This window comes from Thermobia domestica, chromosome 7 (genome assembly GCF_964235325.1).
Source record: "Thermobia domestica chromosome 7, izTheDome1.hap1.1, whole genome shotgun sequence".
Taxonomy (NCBI): Eukaryota; Metazoa; Arthropoda; class Insecta; order Zygentoma; family Lepismatidae; genus Thermobia; species Thermobia domestica.
In genome coordinates this window covers 180,189,041-180,207,165 of record NC_137460.1, presented here as the reverse complement: position 1 = coordinate 180,207,165, position 18,125 = coordinate 180,189,041, and the positions used below count along the sequence as shown (strand labels likewise).

At 39.3% G+C, this 18,125-nt stretch overlaps 1 protein-coding gene across 1 annotated transcript in view; it reads left to right on the top strand.

Moving 5' to 3' along the window:
- Nucleotides 1-825: 825 nt before the first annotated feature.
- LOC145690593 (uncharacterized) overlaps nt 826-18,125 on the top strand; it is a 516,851-nt gene continuing 499,551 nt past the window's right edge. Inside the window, exon 1 of the mRNA XM_081765636.1 lies at nt 826-1,022. The gene's annotated coding sequence lies outside the window, so the exon portion shown is untranslated. The remainder of the gene's footprint in view (nt 1,023-18,125) is intronic.

Below are 18,125 nucleotides of genomic sequence, written 5' to 3'. Positions count from 1 at the left end.
TAAATATTGGCTTTAAAAAAATATTAACACAGTATGTTAAACTTTCAGTGAAAGAGAATTTTCCAAGAATTGTGCTATATATTTTAAATTATGCTTTATGCTTTATTTTCTAAAATTATGCTTTTAAAACTAGTTTCCCAATGTGAGTGCATTTTGGCGTTCATCCAGTGTCGTGACCATAGTGCTCTCAAACGGGTCGGGTTGTCGGGTCGGGTCAGTTCGGGTCGGGTTGTCGGGTCAGGCTACTCGGGTCGGGTTGTCGGGTCGGGTCAGTCGGGTCAGCTCGGGTCTGGTTGTCGAGTCGGGTTATTCGGGTCGGGTTGTCGGGTCTGGTCAATCGGGTCAGCTCGGGTCGGGTTTTCGGGTCGGGTCAATCGGGTCAGCTCGGGTGGGGTTGTCGGGTCGGATTATTCGGGTCGGGTTGTCGGGTCGGGTCAACCGGGTCAGCTCGGGTCGGGTTATCGGGTGAGTCAATTCGGGTCACGGGTCGGGTCGGGTCGGTCTTCAATCCGACCCGACCCGTTGAGAGCACTACTTGCGCCCCTGAAGGAACCTCCCGATACGCCACTGGAAGTTCCGAAGATGACGGTGCAGTTTTCACATCAAACGATTTCGGCAGAGTCTAATACTAATGGTTCTGAAACTTTTATTCTTCCTACTTTATCACAGAGTGTTGTTCTGAGGAGTCTGACTCTCTATCGCAACAAGAACGTCGCAGAGTTTCAAGGTCAGCAAATGAAAAGAATGAACAAACTGCTTCCCAGTGTGCTTCACAAAGATCGAGACAGTCAAGTTCACGTGACAAGTTATCGCATGAATGAGCTATCTCTGAACTGTAGTGAGTCTTAATAGATTGTCTCCTTTTCACGATACGGGATAAAAACTGTTTATGCGTTGAATTACCTCGCATGTTATGTGTGGTTTTCTTTTTCATTTCTTTTTTCTTGTTAGATTTTTAGAAATGGGCCAGATTATAAGATTTAATGTGGTCATTTCTTCCCATACCTCTAAGGATTTTTCAAGTAAGTACTGTTATTTGTATTTTTTCATAGTGACTCAGAGCATGCCCATGTTAAATGCTTTTACCCTTATAACTCTTAATATTAATAGGATCAGTTCAGCACAAAATTTAGCGTTACTAAAGCAGTTTATAGAGCGTCGACGTCCTGACGTATGTTGTCTCACTGAATTGACTTTTTATTCTTTCGATTCTCTCAGTGAGTATAATGCAATTATCAATTGTGAAGCTACGACTGGTGTAGCAATACTTGTGAGAAAAGGTTTAGTTTATGACCGTGTCATGCTCACCTGACGGTAGAGCAATCAGATGTTATATCTCAGGTATTTGTATTATCTTATTGTACGCTTACTCTGGATTTCTTAAAAACTAGAAAGAGGGATGAGTTTTTGCAACAACCATACCGTCTTTGATCCCCCGGTGTCAATTAATATATAATAGTGGGTGACTTTAATGCGGTGATAGATCCCAGAGATTCCCTCCCCTTTCCCCTGCCCTTCACTAGTTGAGCTTGTGCGTGCCATGAAGCTATATGATGCTCTTATCGTCTCTAATTCTCCGCATGTGATGACATAGTTGTGCGACCACTCGGAGCAGACTCGATAGGGTATACGTCACAGATTCTTTATCCAAGGCAATGCTTCACATTTTAACCCCCTTGCCCCCTTTGTCAAATCATGCTGCGGTTGAAGTAGCTTTCAAGCTTCCTTTTTCTCTTCCCGCTGGACGAGGCCCATCGTATTGGAAGATTAATAACGCTGTTTTGTTTCGTGAGGAAGTGATAGACGAATTTACGACACGCTTTGAGTATTGGTGTAAGATGCAACGACATTTCCCCAATGTTGATACATGGTGGCATTTATATGGTAAACCTAAAATCCGTAGTTTTTTCCAATGGCGCGGTAAATTGGCACGACAACAAGACCATACGTTATGCAAATTTTTCTATCGAGCTCTTAGCGAGTTATGGGTTGCCCCCCGTCCTTGGTTAACAGGATCAGAATTCAGGAACTTAAAAGTCGGTTGCGTCAAATAGATTCACAAGCATCAATACAAGCCTATTTTTCGGAGGATTTTTATCTGTTTTCCGGAGGAAACTGCCTCCATATATCAAGTTGACCTCCTGTTTCAGAAGAGGAATGCAACGTACATTGAATCACTTCTAACGGCGGTTTCTGACTCGTTACAAATACTACAAGAATTCACCAGGCATTATACAGCCTTTACGTGTTCGCAGACTCCGGATCTGTCTCTCGCCCCTGAATTCTTGTCTGCTCTGCCTCCCAAGTTGACAGAAATTGAATGTCAAGACTTAATACGTCCCATCACTGTGAATGAAATTTTTTCTGTTCTTCGACGAACCAAAGGCCGTAGCTCCCCTGGGCTTGACGGTCTGAGCTTTGCTTTTTATAAACGTTATTGGTCTTTTCTAACCAACACATTAGTTTCCCTGTTTAACGCATGGTTATCTGGGGACCCCTTTTTTGAAAATACAGCCATTGTGGTACTCATTCCGAACTCCTCCACTGCGCAAGTTGCGACTGATTATCGGCCGCTGTCGTTATTACCAGTGGACCTTAAATTATTTACGAAAGTTCTTGCTGCCAGACTCCGTCCTATTCTTCAGAAATACATTAGCGCGTATCAAGCTGCGATACATGACTCGTATAATCTGCAATACACGCTTCACTCCCTGCGAGATCTATTTGCGTATTATCATCTTCGTAACGTTCTCACTGGCGCACTCGCCGTGGATATAGCCAAAGTTTATGATTCTATACACCATCAGATTCTTCATCTGACGCTTGATTCTTGTGGTTTTCCTTCTGTTTTTTGACAGGTAATTCTTAATCTATATGATAAGGCTCAGTTCCGTTTGCAAATAAATGGACATCTATCCACAAATATTTCTTTACGACGCGAACTGCGCCAGGGGTGCTGCCTTAGCACCGTTCTTTTTGCTTTGGTTTTAGACCCGCTTCTACATTGTTTGGCAATGTTGTCCTCGAATGGATCCTCCCTGTTCCCCAGTCAAAACATTTTTGGGTATGCCGACGATTTGACCATAACCGGAGTTCGTCCTGTCTCCCTACAGGGCGTGTTTCCTGTACTGACCCGTTTTAGCCGATGCTCGGGTTTGCAGTATAACAACAGGAAAACTCAGGTGTTGCTTTTTAATGGTTTCCAGCTACCTTCGGACCCCTTGGTTTCTCCGGCCTTACCGCATGTCACTTCCCTATTTTAGGCATCCAATTTACGTCTAACCCAACTCCCAACAATGAAGTCTGGGCTCCCCTTTTAACGCAATTTCGTAAGTTGTTCTACTCCCAACGTTTCCGTTGGCTCCATTTACTTCACCGTTTTCATTTTATCAATATCTTTGTTGTGTCTAAGTTGTGGTACAGAGCGCGTGTTTTTCCTTTCCCAAAAATTTATGCTAAACGATTTGAATCCTTATTACTTTGGCATAGTTGGCGCGGTTTATATATTCGTACTCCCCGTACAGACCTTTATTTGCCCGGTTCCGCTGGTGGGTTAGGCTTAGTCAATGTTCGTATCAAATGCCAAACATTCTTCATGGCTGACATCTATGCAGCGCTCTCATCTCACAGTTCTATTACTAATCATTGGGTAAGTTGTTTTTGGAAGAATTATGGTCAACCGCAAAACCCCCCTTTTATTTAATTCGTCGATCATTGTCCGGCATATATCAAGACTTTTATCCGATATTGGAATTATTCCGGGGTGTTCCTCCACCCTCAAAAACACAATTCGTGCTCGTTATATAGAACCCTCACCGAGAACTCTTACTCTACCACTATTTTGCGAGCGATACAGCTGTATCCACAAATAGGTTGGCCGCAAATGTGGTCTAATATATTGAACCCTTGTTATACCTGAGTACATGTATGTTCTTGGTTCCAGGTAATACACCAACTTCTCCCCACACTTGCGCGTCTCTGTGAGATTCATCGAGCCCCAGATGCCTTGTGCGAGCACTGCCAGCAAGAGGACACATTAGCTCACCGTTATACCCACTGTGTCAGCTCACAACCAATTTGGCACGCCATGCAGGAGGTGTCGGGACGTATTACCCGCCGCCGCCTTCACACTTCACGGTGCAACATGTTATTCTCTGATTTTCATTTTTATCCCCCCGCGACTTTTTTGTTGTTATTGCTGCTATTGTCATTATGTAATATAGTAAGCAGGTTTCAGCCTCCTTTTGTACTTAATTATAAGCTGTTTACGTTTGACTCACGTAGTTGAGTTTTCAGTTTGTAGCTTCTGTAAGGAAATAATAAAACTGATAGTGTAGTGGTAACGTAATGGACTTGCGATTAATAAAGCTGTCCAGCATAGGTTCAAATCCTGTTCACGCTAAAGTTGCATTTTTTTACAAAGTGATATTGAAGAATCGATTTATCACATTCCCCATGCAATGCTTAAGAATGTAGAAGCAAACACCTGTATCATGATAGAGACGATTTACGAATGTTGGTTGGGAAAGGGCAAGGGATTTTCCAGGACATTCGAAACACTTCATTGATCTGCAGTAAACACTTTTCGTTTTATCATTCCCAGGAAGAAATATAACAGCATATGTTGAACGAAGTTTGGGTAAAGCAATGGGTGGTGTAGTGGTAAAGCACCACACTTCCAAGCCGAAAATCTGCGTTCGATTCCCCGTCATATGCTATAACTTTTTTTCATAAAATAATGGCTGCAAACAGAGATTTATCTTCTGTTGGAGAACTAACGAAGCATCACTGGCGGGAATTCGAATAAACAGTGTGTGCGTTCTTCATCATACGCTGTAATGAAAAATATATTTCATATTAATATTTGTCCCTCTCTTTCTCTCTCTCTCTTTCTTTCTTGACGTTTCCGTATCCTGTTTTTGCATCTTTTACTTCTCCCCTCTCTCTCACGTACACTCGAACTTCATATGCGTGTGCATGTTCCAAAGTTAAAACGGAGCAAGGGATCAATAGACCTGGTCTGGAAAATGTAATTAACTGGCAACTTCAGCGTCGAGTTTTCGTGAACTGGGCATAACGTCTCTAGTCCTGGTCATCTCTGAAAGAAATACTGTTTAAACGCAAGGGAATAAGCAGAATATTTTTTTTATCATCTGGGTTACCGATTCTCAGTCGAATTACCGTGTCACTACCGGTTTGAATCCTCGACCGACTGGTGGTCCACAAGCTAACCAACATCATCCGACTGACGCTATTATCCGTTTGAGATCTAGCGTGTTCATTCTATCTGTGCAAATTACAACGTTATATCCGCAAGAGATGAAAGCATACTGGATGTTCGGAAGAGATAAATCTTCGGAAAAGACTAGAATTTTGGTTATTTGAAAACAAAATTTCATTTATACTAGATCGACACAAATTTGTTTAATCTTAAAATTCAATATGTTTTATTCAAGTTGAAATTTGAAACATTCTAGGTCTCCTACATCTGTAAAGAACATCCAATTTTCCATGTGAGCATTTGTAACTTTTAATTATGATACGGTCTGGACTTTTAAAATAGGATATTTCTGTTAAAATCTTACCGGTAAAATAGAATCATTCAATTCTATCTTTCTCTCTTTCTTTCTTTTTCTGTTGTTTTCTTTCTTTTCTTGTTTTCGTTCACTTTGCGTTAGTAGTCTGGAATGGAATATATGACCTACGCTACCTACTGGGTTTATTAGAACGTAGTTTGCATCGGTACGTCCAATGAACACTACCGAACGACGCGGAAACAAAGCGTGTGTTAAACTTTTGACATTATCTTAGATGTATCTGTGAAATATACAATTCTACTCGAAATTTAGTATGCTATCCTTTATGAAAGAGACTTAATTAATGTGTCAAGCATCCTCTATATATTCGAACAGTCCTGAAAAAATATACAAAAACGAACGTTATTTCTACATTAGTGTTGGATTTCTGGTAACGGAACTTTATAATGTTAGGTTCTTTTCTTATCAAGTTTAAAATTCCACATTTTTATCTCTTCTCCCTTTTCTTTTTCTTCTACTCTCGCCTTATCTCTCTCTCTCTCTCTCTCTCTCTGCCTCATTTCTGAACCTGTGTGTAATAGACATCCATTGGTTTCATTTTTTCATTGTGTATGTTTGTTTCTCCCTAAATAAACTTATGAATCTTCTTTCGTCTCGGTTTTGTTATTTCCTGTTATCAATACTAATATATGTGTAGTTTGAAATTAGAATTGCGTCCATGTTGTTAGCTAATTTTAGTATGGGAGAGAAGAAAGGAGGAAAGAGAGGGGGCCTATTTACCAGACACGATTATGGGATAAGAAAGTGTATATTGGGTGGCCTAGCTGCACGGCGATAGCTGTCGCAATTTTTTTGATGCGGAGTGTACCACGCTGGCATTTTCAGCCCCTTTTGTGAAAAGCTTTGTACAATTCTACCCAATTCAGCACCATTTAACAAATACTTGTCACATTTTCAAAAGTGTTAGTAAGACTGTTCCTGCATCACACGTTACTCTTACTGTGTGTTGGACACTTAAAATTGCTGTTGAACATTCATTGGTGTAACGTTGCACCGCATAAAGCTACGAAATTTGTGTAGAAAAATCGTAATTCGAAATATACTGAGAAACAAATTATGCTAGAATGGCGCATCCGCGCCACGCATGAAGGAGATGAGAAAGAAACAGTGTGGTAGAAATTTTAGTCGTCCTATTTGGAATTTTTTAAAAACTAATTTTTAGAAAGAGCACTTTCTTCATTTGAACTCTTGGAAAGGGGGAGTGTAACAGAACTTTATCTCTTCTCGTTTAATGTTATAGAGCCATGTATTACACTCAAGGGTAAAAGTGGATCTGAAAAGGTAGAGGGACGCATGACGTCTCGTTGTACTCCGTGCCTATCTTGCCCATTGTAATTTTTTAGAAGTGGGGGACGCCCCAGATATTTTCTGGAAGTGGTGAGACGGCGTACCCAGCGTTCCCCCACACTTTTACCCCCGATAGTATAAAATAATGAATTCACCCCTTTTGTTTCAATTTGGTACTATTTTTCAGCCCACTCGAGCTAGGACTGTGACAGCACTGATTTGAACCCATTCAAGATGAGAATGGGGAATGGCAGAAACTTCATAACGAGGAACTGTGTAACTCATACAATTTATATAAAATTGTTAGGATTATTAAATCTGAGAGCCTCAGGTGGACATGTTATGTAAGCCAGTGTGGAGGGAAAGTAGAAACGATTCAAATTTTAACTTCAAATCCCATCGAAAAACATAAGTAAGGCATAGGTTCAAACGGGAGGAATTTAGATGAATCTCCTCGAAATGGGAATGCAAAGTAGAAACTATATCCAGTTGACTAAAGACAGAAATTAAGTAGAGATTTAATCAGTGCAGTATTGATCTCATCCAGTTAGAGTTAGAAATCGCACTATAATTATTATGTACAATTTTAATTACTTCGGATTCATACCATAATTTCGTTCCCTGTACGCTCGAAAGCAACTACCGTAAGAAAAATTCAGTAATTTTGAAGTCGTAAATTGGTATTATCTATCAGGAAAGTAAACGTAAACCTATTTTTCGAGTGTGGCATTCCTGCGCTCCATCGGTGGAGAGTATGAGAATTAAATCAATCAAATGTTTACTGAGGGGCAAAAAGAAAAGTTTAATCTGAATAAGACATTGCAGAGGGGCACAAGCTGTGAATACGAATAGTGCATAGTGTAAATAAAGGACGACACCAAAAGAGAAAGCCAGAAACAGCTGTTAAGCTTAGAAAAAAGAGTAAAAATTGTCGAAGTGGGAACATAAAACACAACTACAACAAATACGCCGATAACTAAACATTCACCACGCCATGATCTTGGTGTAGTGGTTAAGGTGCTGGCTTACAAATGCAAAGGACGCCAGTTCCAATCTCCGTCATGGACATTTTTAAAAATTTTTGTTAATAATACATACACCTCATGAGAGATGGTAAAAGAGGTTGTATTTAGGCTTTCGTAGCAATTATTATTGGTAATGTTTAGTACTGATAATACTTTTTGTCTTTGAGTATTGCTTTTATTCTTTTCTTCATTTGGAAAGAGAAGAATATCCGAACAAATATCACCAAAATTCCTCATATTTTGAATGTAAACGCCATTTGCAATTAGTGAAGAATAAAAATTGAACGTTCCGATGTAGCTGCAAAAAGTAAAAACATGGAAGTGGACCATACTCATGGTTATTAAAAATACAATTTCTACATGCCTTACACCTCCCGACCACGTTTCTACGTTAGCAAGTAAGAGGCTTGTGTTTAGGTTAGGCAGGTCAATACGTTTTGCAAAGGGGCTCGGTTTAGCTCTGACGCACCACTGGTGCGAGAAGGGAGCAAAACATTTTTTCTCTCTCTCCCTCTGTGTGTCTATTTATCTATCTGTATATATACTTGTGAATGCCATAACCACCCTAATTTTCAGCGAATTAAGACGAAAATTGGCACAAACATTAATTGTTGAAATATCTTGATGAGTTAGTTAACCAGAATAATCAGATGAAAATGTTTAAAATGGCGGCCCTTCAAACTCTTAAAAAGTTCCAAGGGAACCAAATTTCGCCCATAAATAGGTATTCAGGAAGTTTGAATAACTTTTCCTCTTTTACTGAAATATTTGTGTCCAGGGACTTATTGAAATATTGGACCCGATTAATCGCCTAAAGAAGGTTCACGCCCTTTCGCTACGGTCAGGCTTCTTTTTCAAGAGGGGGTTATTTTCCTATCGGAACAAGATAATTATTAGTGATGATATGAAATTACACATTAAAAGTGATGTAACTTGTGAAACGTATTATTTGAAAGAATAATATAATAAATGTGTTTTTCCCAAACACAAAGAACTGTAAATCATGTATTTCGAGTTCGGGAGCGTGAATGGCGAGGAGTGTTATTTGATTTGCTTTTTAGTAACACATTGAATTGCAAATAAAAGTAGACAACATTAGTAGTAAGTAAAACAACAACAACAATAATAATAATAATAATAATAATAATAATAATAATAATAATAATAATAATAATAATAATAGGTGTTGTTTGTGGCAAGGCAATATTTTCCTCAATTCTTCTTCAAACGTAATGATTGTAACGCCATATCTTCCTTACAAACAAAATATTTGCAATTTATATCGAGAGAACGGGAAGTTGTAGGCTATAGTGATGGGAGCAATGTTGGACAGTATGCACTCATAGTACTCAGAAAAATAAGCGATTTCAATGAAAAATGAACGAAGAGCCATTGTCATGGGTAGTCATGGCACCACAGCAGAGCCCTGTTTAGGCAAAATGTCGATAAATTATATCGAGAGAACAGGAGGTGATAGTGAGATGGGACCAACGTTGGACACCGTGGACCGATAAGGCGCATCGAAAAAAATTAGGGGGGGACGCCTGCCAGCCTTACTTATTATAACATAATAATATAAAATTATATTGTCGAAATACACACACGAGTTAGCTAGTAATAATTCATATTACAGTATTATTATTATTATTATTATCGACAGCGTCTTTTCATTACGTGTGCATGTTTGACATGAAGCCAAAGAGAAGATCCATCATTCGTAGAAAGAATAAGAATAGTCAGTTACTTTAACTGTGAACGACAGCGAAAAATACGAAAAGAGTGACTACCTGTAGCGAAAAGAAATAATACTTTCTCTCAAATGGATAAAAAAAATCAAGCCGAGATAGATTCGAACTCGCATGGACGGCGGGACAAGCCAGTGCTTTGTCCATTTTTTTTCTTTCTAAGTGACTCATCGGACGTGTTTCAGTAACTTACTTATTGCTTATTTTACTTGCTTCATTCGTTTAACTTGCGTTTTTATTAACTTATGACGACAGGGACACGAACACTCGAGAGCAGTTAAAAGTCATAGATACTCTCCCGCCGGGAATCGAACCCGGGACGCTGTACACCGAAGACACACGTGTTAGCCACTAGACCAGCGGGGAGACCACCGCTCATTCTCTGTGTCGTTAGGGATTACGACCACTGTATTGCCAGCTATCACTTCTGTGGGTTGTATACTATGATCACATGTTTCTTTGCTGGAAGAGTTAAACCTACATTCTATGTAATACATAAGGTATTTAGACCTACATGCTCTTCATATAATGTAATAAAAGGGCCATGCTGGGAATAAGAAAAAGAACATTCCTTGGACAAAACGGAAACTATTGGCATCAGAAATATTTATCTACGAGGCATGCGCAGTAGTATATTTCAGAAAAGTTACTGCTTAGTTCAGTAAACGAAGAAAGGGGTATAGAAAAGCAAATATGTCGCGTCAACGAGGTCGACCAGAGTTGACAGAGGCGGAAGCAGATGTATAGTAATACAACAACTTGGTTAAATTGATAATTGGTTCTTTATTCTGTAGTAGATCGTATCAGAACTTTACGGGAGAGCAGAGAAAGACTTACTAACGCTATCATATAGTAAGCTTTAGTAACACGATCATATAGACACAAATGGTTGTAACTGTGAGTACTACAACTTGGATTTAACGAAAGCCGTTTAGATATTTAGTGGTTTGCAGGGTTGTATAAGACACAATAAGATAGGACACAATACAATTCTTCATACCTCAGCTTCCAGTAGCTAGATACATGCAATTTCTGGTTAGATACTGAAACTCCTGTCGGATTTTAATACACGACGTATTGCAGGATACAAAATGCTTTGCATTACTTGTTTGTTTGTAGACAGTTACTAGCTTAGTGTTCTGAAAGGTTCTGTATAAACTAGGGATAGCCAATTCCGGAATTATTACTTTTCGGACTCCCGAAAGTAAAACCGGACAAATTCCGGAATTCGGAAAATTCCAATTTTGGTATAATTCCGGAATTCGGAACAATCCGGATTTTTTCGATATCCGGAGTTTTTCTCAATTCCTGAATTTTGTAAATTCCGGATTCTTCCCGAGTTTCGAAATTCTTCTGAATTAGGGAGTTTAACTGAATTCCATAATTATCCGAAATCCGGAAAGTGAAAGTTCCGCTTCCGAATAATGAATTTATTTTGGTTAATATGAATCGTGGCGGAAATAAGTCTTTGACCAGGTAATGGCGACTGCTTTGAAAGAAATAGAGAGTATGAGAATTCATCTGTCATATTTGTAGTTTCGTGTGGAGAAAAAACAAACTTGTGAACCAGCGGTTTAAGAACAACTCAAGTTATTATTGTAAACTTTGCCGACATCATAAAAGAAATATGAAAGACATTTTGAATCGAAGAAATATAACATACAAGTTTGCAAGCGAAGACAAAGAAACGTAACGTAACCAGACTAAAAACGAATCGTTTACCGCGTAGCGATCGCGGTTCAGTGGTCAAGGTGCTTGTGCGAATGCACGTTGTATTTTTTTTTTTTTTACTTTAGGATTTTTGATGGCGATTGATCGGCGATAACATACGTTTTATTATATTCAGATATTTGAATACTCGGATGTTTCAATACTTAAACTATCAAATCTTCAGGAATAATAATAGTAATAATAATAAACTAATAATAATTATTATTATCTCGTAGAAGATTAAAAGCTAGGAGCTAATTATCGCTCAGGTCATATCATTACAAGTGACATTTGGAAAGAATATTTCGGTTTGGTTTAATGTTGCTCACGAGAAGAGGAAGAGGTTTCTCATCTCGTTTCTAAAACAAATAAAATAACATGAGAATTAACATTTTACATTCGAGACGGGTCAAGGCTAACTCAAAATTTTCGTCTCTCTTTGGACATGAGAATCGACACGAGACGAAAAGTATCGTAAACATTTCCCGTCTTGTCCCGATTCTCGAAATAGTGTATGTCCATTCTTTAAGTAACAATTGCTCTGTAAACTGAATCTCATAGGCTATTTCGTTACATTATATTTCAGAGCTCATTGAATTATGCTCTGTGTATATATTTTTGTAGCAAATGTTTTATATTTACTCTGCATATCCTAAAAATTAGTTTATTATATGCCTTACTGTTGCGTGATATTCAGTTATATTTATTACAATTGTTTTCCTTAAAACATGCAGTAGATTACATTCTACATGAAACTTCAATGGAACGTTCTAGTTTAAAATTTTGGTAGCTGCAGAGGTTTGTCTTGAAGGTACGGAACCCTTCTCCGAAGTCTCTACTTTTAAGTAAGTTTTGCCAAATTTCAGGGCACGTTTAAAACATTTATTATTATTATTATTATTATTATTATTATTATTATTATTATTATTATTATTATTATTATTATTATTATTATTATATCAACACAGTGTATAATCTTAAAAATATATTATGGTTTGTATCTGAATAGTGAAAGCTAATTGACTGTCGATCTCGGTAGTCGAGAAGTCTTCAGGAGGGAAGGACATCGGTCACGTTCTGGGTTTGAGTTCCGGAGGGGCAAGTATTCGGGCTCGAGCCAAAAATTGTTAAATGTTATAGGCTTCAGCCAAACATGTTCAAAACAGCTGGGACCGAGTTTAGGCTTCTCAACGGCTCGAGCGGCTTGGCTCACAGCTCCTTCACTATTGAACCGAACCGAGAAGTGAGCCGAGCCAACAGCTCAACCAACCGAGCCGATTTGAGCCATCAGGTTAGTTGAGCTGAGACGGAACGTGCGGATGGACTAGTTTGAACTTAGTTGGCTCGAACCGGTTAACATGAGCCGAGTAGGTGATCCATTCCGACCGAGAAAGCTCGAGCCATCGGCTCAATTAAGCTGAGTCGATGGCTCCTTCCAACTGAGCCGGCTTGGGTCATCGGCTCATCCCAACCGAGCCGACTCGAGCTGTTCGCTCAGTTGATACGAGCCGAGCCGGTTGATATCACTACCCGAGTTGATCTTCTGCTTGGGCTCAAGAATTCGACCGTGCAGGTCTCAGCCTTGATTTTAAGGGGATACGGACAAAATCTCGCGGCCGAAACTTCGCCGCCCAAAATCTCGCCGGCCAAAACCTCGCGGGACAAAATCTCGCCGGGCCAAAGCTTCGCGTAGCCAAAACCTCCCCGCCCAAAACCTTGCATGAGAAAATCTCGCCGGGCCAAAACCTTGCGACTCAAAACATCGCGTGGCCAAATCTCGCCGCGAATGAAACTTTTCTTTAACATTTACCCAATGAGTTTCTTGATATGCAATTCCACATTACAAATAATAATAATAATAATAATAAGAAGAAGAAGAAGAAGAAGAAGAAAAAGAAGAAGAAGAAGATATAAAACATCGTGTGCGTGGGCTTTCTTGGGTTATTCCCGTTTCCTCCCACTTTCTTTATTCGATCATTTCCTTCATCCTGGTTATCTACGTCTCCTTTAACCTGCAGGACATAATCAAGGGACGTCGTAAAAACTCATATATTATTTCATACTTTCATAAATATTATTAGATTTTTGTTAAAATTTTAAGTTTTTGGATGTTCCAAAGTTCACGAAACTAACCCCGTTAGTTGTCATTGCTTTCCTTATGCAGGCTTTCTATCCCTATAACCAGTTTAAAAACATCCTGTCGCCCTACCTTCACATTGAAGTCCTCTAATACAGAAATAGAATTTTCATATAGTATCACGGGACTTGGTCAAATACCCGTGATACTTCTTCTGAAACAGCGTCTTTTATACCGTCATCCTTATCATCTGTTGGAACATTTACATTTTGGCCAGGCGAGATTTTGGGTATGGCGAGATTTTGTGTATGGCGATATTTTGGGGCGCGAGGTTTTGGAAGACGAGGTTTTGGCCCGGCGAGATTTCGGGCCGCGAGGTTTTGGGCGGCGAGGTTTTGGCCCGGCGAGATTTTGTCCCGCGAGGTTTTGGGCGGCGAGGTTTTGACCAGGCGAGGTTGTGGTCCGCGAGGTTGTCGCCGCGAGGTTTTGTACAGTCCGCGGCATAAAATTTGTTACAAAAATTCTAAGTCCAAATGAATAACAAACTGTTGCCCAGTTTTCTTATGCATTCCCGCAATACATGTATCAATCGACTAGTTGCTTCTAGTATTTATTCCAACTCCTCCCCGTCCTCCACCTCTCCTTGTCTAAAGCAGTGTGTGTGACTTAGTACACTCTTTCCATTCAGCTGAAAAAGAAACAGGAATCAAGTTTACAACGTTATAGCTTTAAAACAGTCTTTTCCATTCGTTTGTTCTGAAATATTTTTAAGAGCCTAAATTAAAGGAAAGTCACACAATCTTCCCAGAGCTTCATAAATATCTTTAGTTTCATTCTTTTCTTTCTGTAAGGAGTGGTTTTAACTGGTTTTAACTGGTAAGAGACACTGGTTTTAACAACAAACCTATAGAGCTACGATAGCACATTGCTAAAGAGCTTACATTTGGTTTCAAGAGTCGAAGGTTTGGTCTCAAGCCATATCACTTCCTGGGTGATATTGAGAGAGAGAGAGAGAGAGAGAGAGAGAGGGGGGGGGATTCAAGTATGGAGACAGAGAGGGATGATTTGCATACACAGATTTAGAATTGGGGAAAAATTATCGGACAGCATTCGTATTATGACGAAAATTCTGATTTTGTGAAAGATAAGGGAAGTTTTCGAACTCCGAGGATCACATTAGGCAATTGTCGAATTAATGTGGAGAACTCTTTTTAGAGCATCAGATGATTACGAAAGGAGAGAAAGATCTTCAGAATTGAGGAATTAAGATTTTTAAAAATCTGGTTTCGGTGGCGGGTTTCGAACCACGAACCTTGTGGACATCGAACCATGACTTTATCCATTCTGCTACGGAGGATTCTATTACTCGTTCACATACGTTTCCCTTAGCTGCGTTGAAAGCTACCTTAAGGAGATATTCCAAAAGTTGACTCGGTAGATGCGCCATTCAGTTAGGACGTAAACCTCTTGTAACTTAGTTACAATGTGCAAAATGAACTTCCTCTTCTTCAGGACACTTTTTAAAGCTTTAAAATTTGTTACTATTGTTTTAATTAAGTTACATTTGATAGAACCATCTGATAAAGTAGTGCCAAGCCCTGTGCGTCATTGTCTGTTAGGTGAATGGTTAATGTAAGATACTTTTACGTGGATGGTCCGAGCTTCCAATCAAGACCATTCTTATTGATTATTTCATTTGAGCTACGCTCATACTGTATATTCCACAAGTTCAATTTTGAAGTAATGTAGTCACAGCTAGTTTAATTCGAAATAATTTTCCAATATTATATTTGTTACTAAATTTACATGGCACTCCTCACTTGTTTGTAGCCCTGCATAAATGCAAAATTGTTTTAAAAGTATATTTTACTTTCAAGTATTATTGATTTTTTTAAATTGTCCTTCAACTTTATTTTATAATTATTTTCTATTTCTTCATTATAACATACTTTCTATTTATATTGTATTCTATGTTACATGTTTATTATTTACATTTTATGTCTTACTTTGAAGAGGAGCTTTTGACAATTCAGAGCATCAGGGACATACGAGGCCTGTCTAAAAAGTATCCGACCTTAATTTTTTCCACGCAAAGTGGTGATTCTCAGGCGGCGCCACCGTGCACGGTGGAAGCAGGAACCTTAATGCGCATGCTTGAATTTTTTCACCGCGTTCGCGTGTGCCAGTCGTGAGCTGGCGGTCGCGAAGTGAGGTGCTGTTGGTAGTGTTCGTCGGATTTAGTGTTTCTCGCAAGATTACTGAACGAATTGAGCAAAGATACTGCATCAAATTCTGTCAAAGGCTGGGTGATTCTCAAAGCCAAACAATTCGTAAGATTCAGCAGGTGTTTGGAGAAGATGCGATGGGTGTAACACAAATTAAACAATGGTTCAACCGATTCAAAGATGGCCGCACATCAGTCGAGAGTGAGCAGCGTAACGGGTGTCTTTTTGTTCCTGAGACAACAACTTGAGTACAAATTTAGCAGCCACTCGTTCCATGTTCAAATCGTCACGCAAAATTGCATGTGCAGAATCTTTACTCACTCCAACATCTTCTGCAATCTCCCGCACTGTCAAACGGCGATCTGCCATCACCAAATTTCGCACCCGCTCAACAACAGCTGCATTCCAAGCAGTTTGGGGCCTGCCGCTACGCTGCTCACTCTCGACTGATGTGCGGCCATCTTTGAATCGGTTGAACCATTGTTTAATTTGTGTTACAACCATCGCATCTTCTCCAAACACCTGCTGAATCTTACGAATTGTTTGGCTTTGAGAATCACCCAGCCTTTGACAGAATTTGATGCAGTATCTTTGCTCAATTCGTTCAGTCATCTTGCGAGAAACACTAAATCCGACGAACACTACCAACAGCACCTCACTTCGCGACCACCAGCTCACGACTGGCACACGCGAACGCGGTGAAAAAATTCAAGCATGCGCATTAAGGTTCCTCCTTCCACCGTGCACGGTGGCGCCGCCTGAGAATCACTACTTTGCGTGGAAAAAATTAAGGTCAGATACTTTTTAGACAGGCCTCGTACACAGGATGCAGGCCTTTGCAATCCAGAGCTTTTGCCCCCACAAAATCACTACTTTTTTGTATATAAATCTAATTTTATAGATGGTGATAGCAGGGGCGAATCCAGGGGAGTGTGTTTGGAGTGACCGCATCCCCCAGAATAAGGAACTTCTTATACTTTTTATTTTAAAAATAAAACATATCCTAAGTATTTTTCATGTATGTATTATAAACGTAAATTAAAACCGAAATTAAATAGGCCTTACTGTCTTAAGAAAGTTAATTCTACAGAAGAGCTACTTCTCCTTTTCTAAATTTGTTTTTTTATTTTATTTTTTCTTTCTTTTCTTTTGCAATCCGCTCTTACCTTGATTTGACTTCGAACGACCGCCCCTCCCAAACAATCATCCTGGATCCGCCCCTGGATGATATACATTTTAGTAAAATATGCCCTCAATCGCTGAAATAAATTCCTGTCAAGCTTTCGATCGCTGAAATAAATTTCTGTCTACGGCCCTGCAAAACAGTGACGATTTTAGGGAGTGATCAGTTAGTAATGCCTCCCTGGAGCAACGACACTTCCCCAGAAGTCATATCTCCGATAATTCAGAATGTGATTTGTGCATTATCACTTTTCACTCTGTGTCTTGAAACGCACCAAAAAGGAACTGTTCTGGAGTATTTACTGGTTCTCCCTATGACCCCATTTCAATATGCCAACCTTGGATATATACACATCTGAAATATCACCTTTTATGTCACTGACCCCGAAAACTATCCATTCGACACAAATATAGGATATTTTCGATTCTTTATTCCTGTCACCCTCCCATTGTCAACTCGAAGCCAACCAAGGCTTATTTTGGACTTACGCAGCATCCACAGTGTCACTTTTCATCTTTTCATATGAATTCGACACTAATTTCATTCGTATTTGACTACTTTTACATGTCACCTTCACCTCTTGGTAGGGATTTTTTCAGTATCTCGCCCCCACAACTATGGAGAAATTTCAACCAACTAAGTATAATTATAAATTATCATCTGAAACACAACAGTATGGGTGATCTTTTTCGCAGAGGAATTCGTTAACTACTGTTTCAATATCAATGTATTGGCTTTTTTTCTTTTTTTTTTTTTTGCTGTCCATGCTGAAGATTGCAAAAGGGCTAAACTTCATCTGCACTATTGTGCAATGAATATAGGTTTTAGTGGTTTAATTTACTGAATACTCGCTTAGATGTTGCTCTCGTCTCAGAAAAAGTGATATACAGTTATAAAAGAAAAATGAAATGAAATATCTAATTTTTACGTCCCACGATTATGCCAACTATGCTAATGGAGAGAGTAATGGTGAGAAATAAATAAAATTGTTTAATGAAGAAAGTGGGAGGAAACATGAGAAACCCGAGAAAACTCATGCACACGGTGTTTGTCCATAAAAAGCTCGTCACAGAAAAAGTGATATGCAGTTATAAAAGAAAAATGAAATGAAATATCTAATTTTTACGTCCCACGATTATGCCGACTATGCTATAGGAGATAGTAATGGTGAGAAATAAATGAAATTGTTTAATGAAAAAGTGGGAGGAAACGGGAGAAACCCGAGGACACTCATGCACACTGTGCTTGTCCATAATAAAGTTCATTCGGCGTGAAC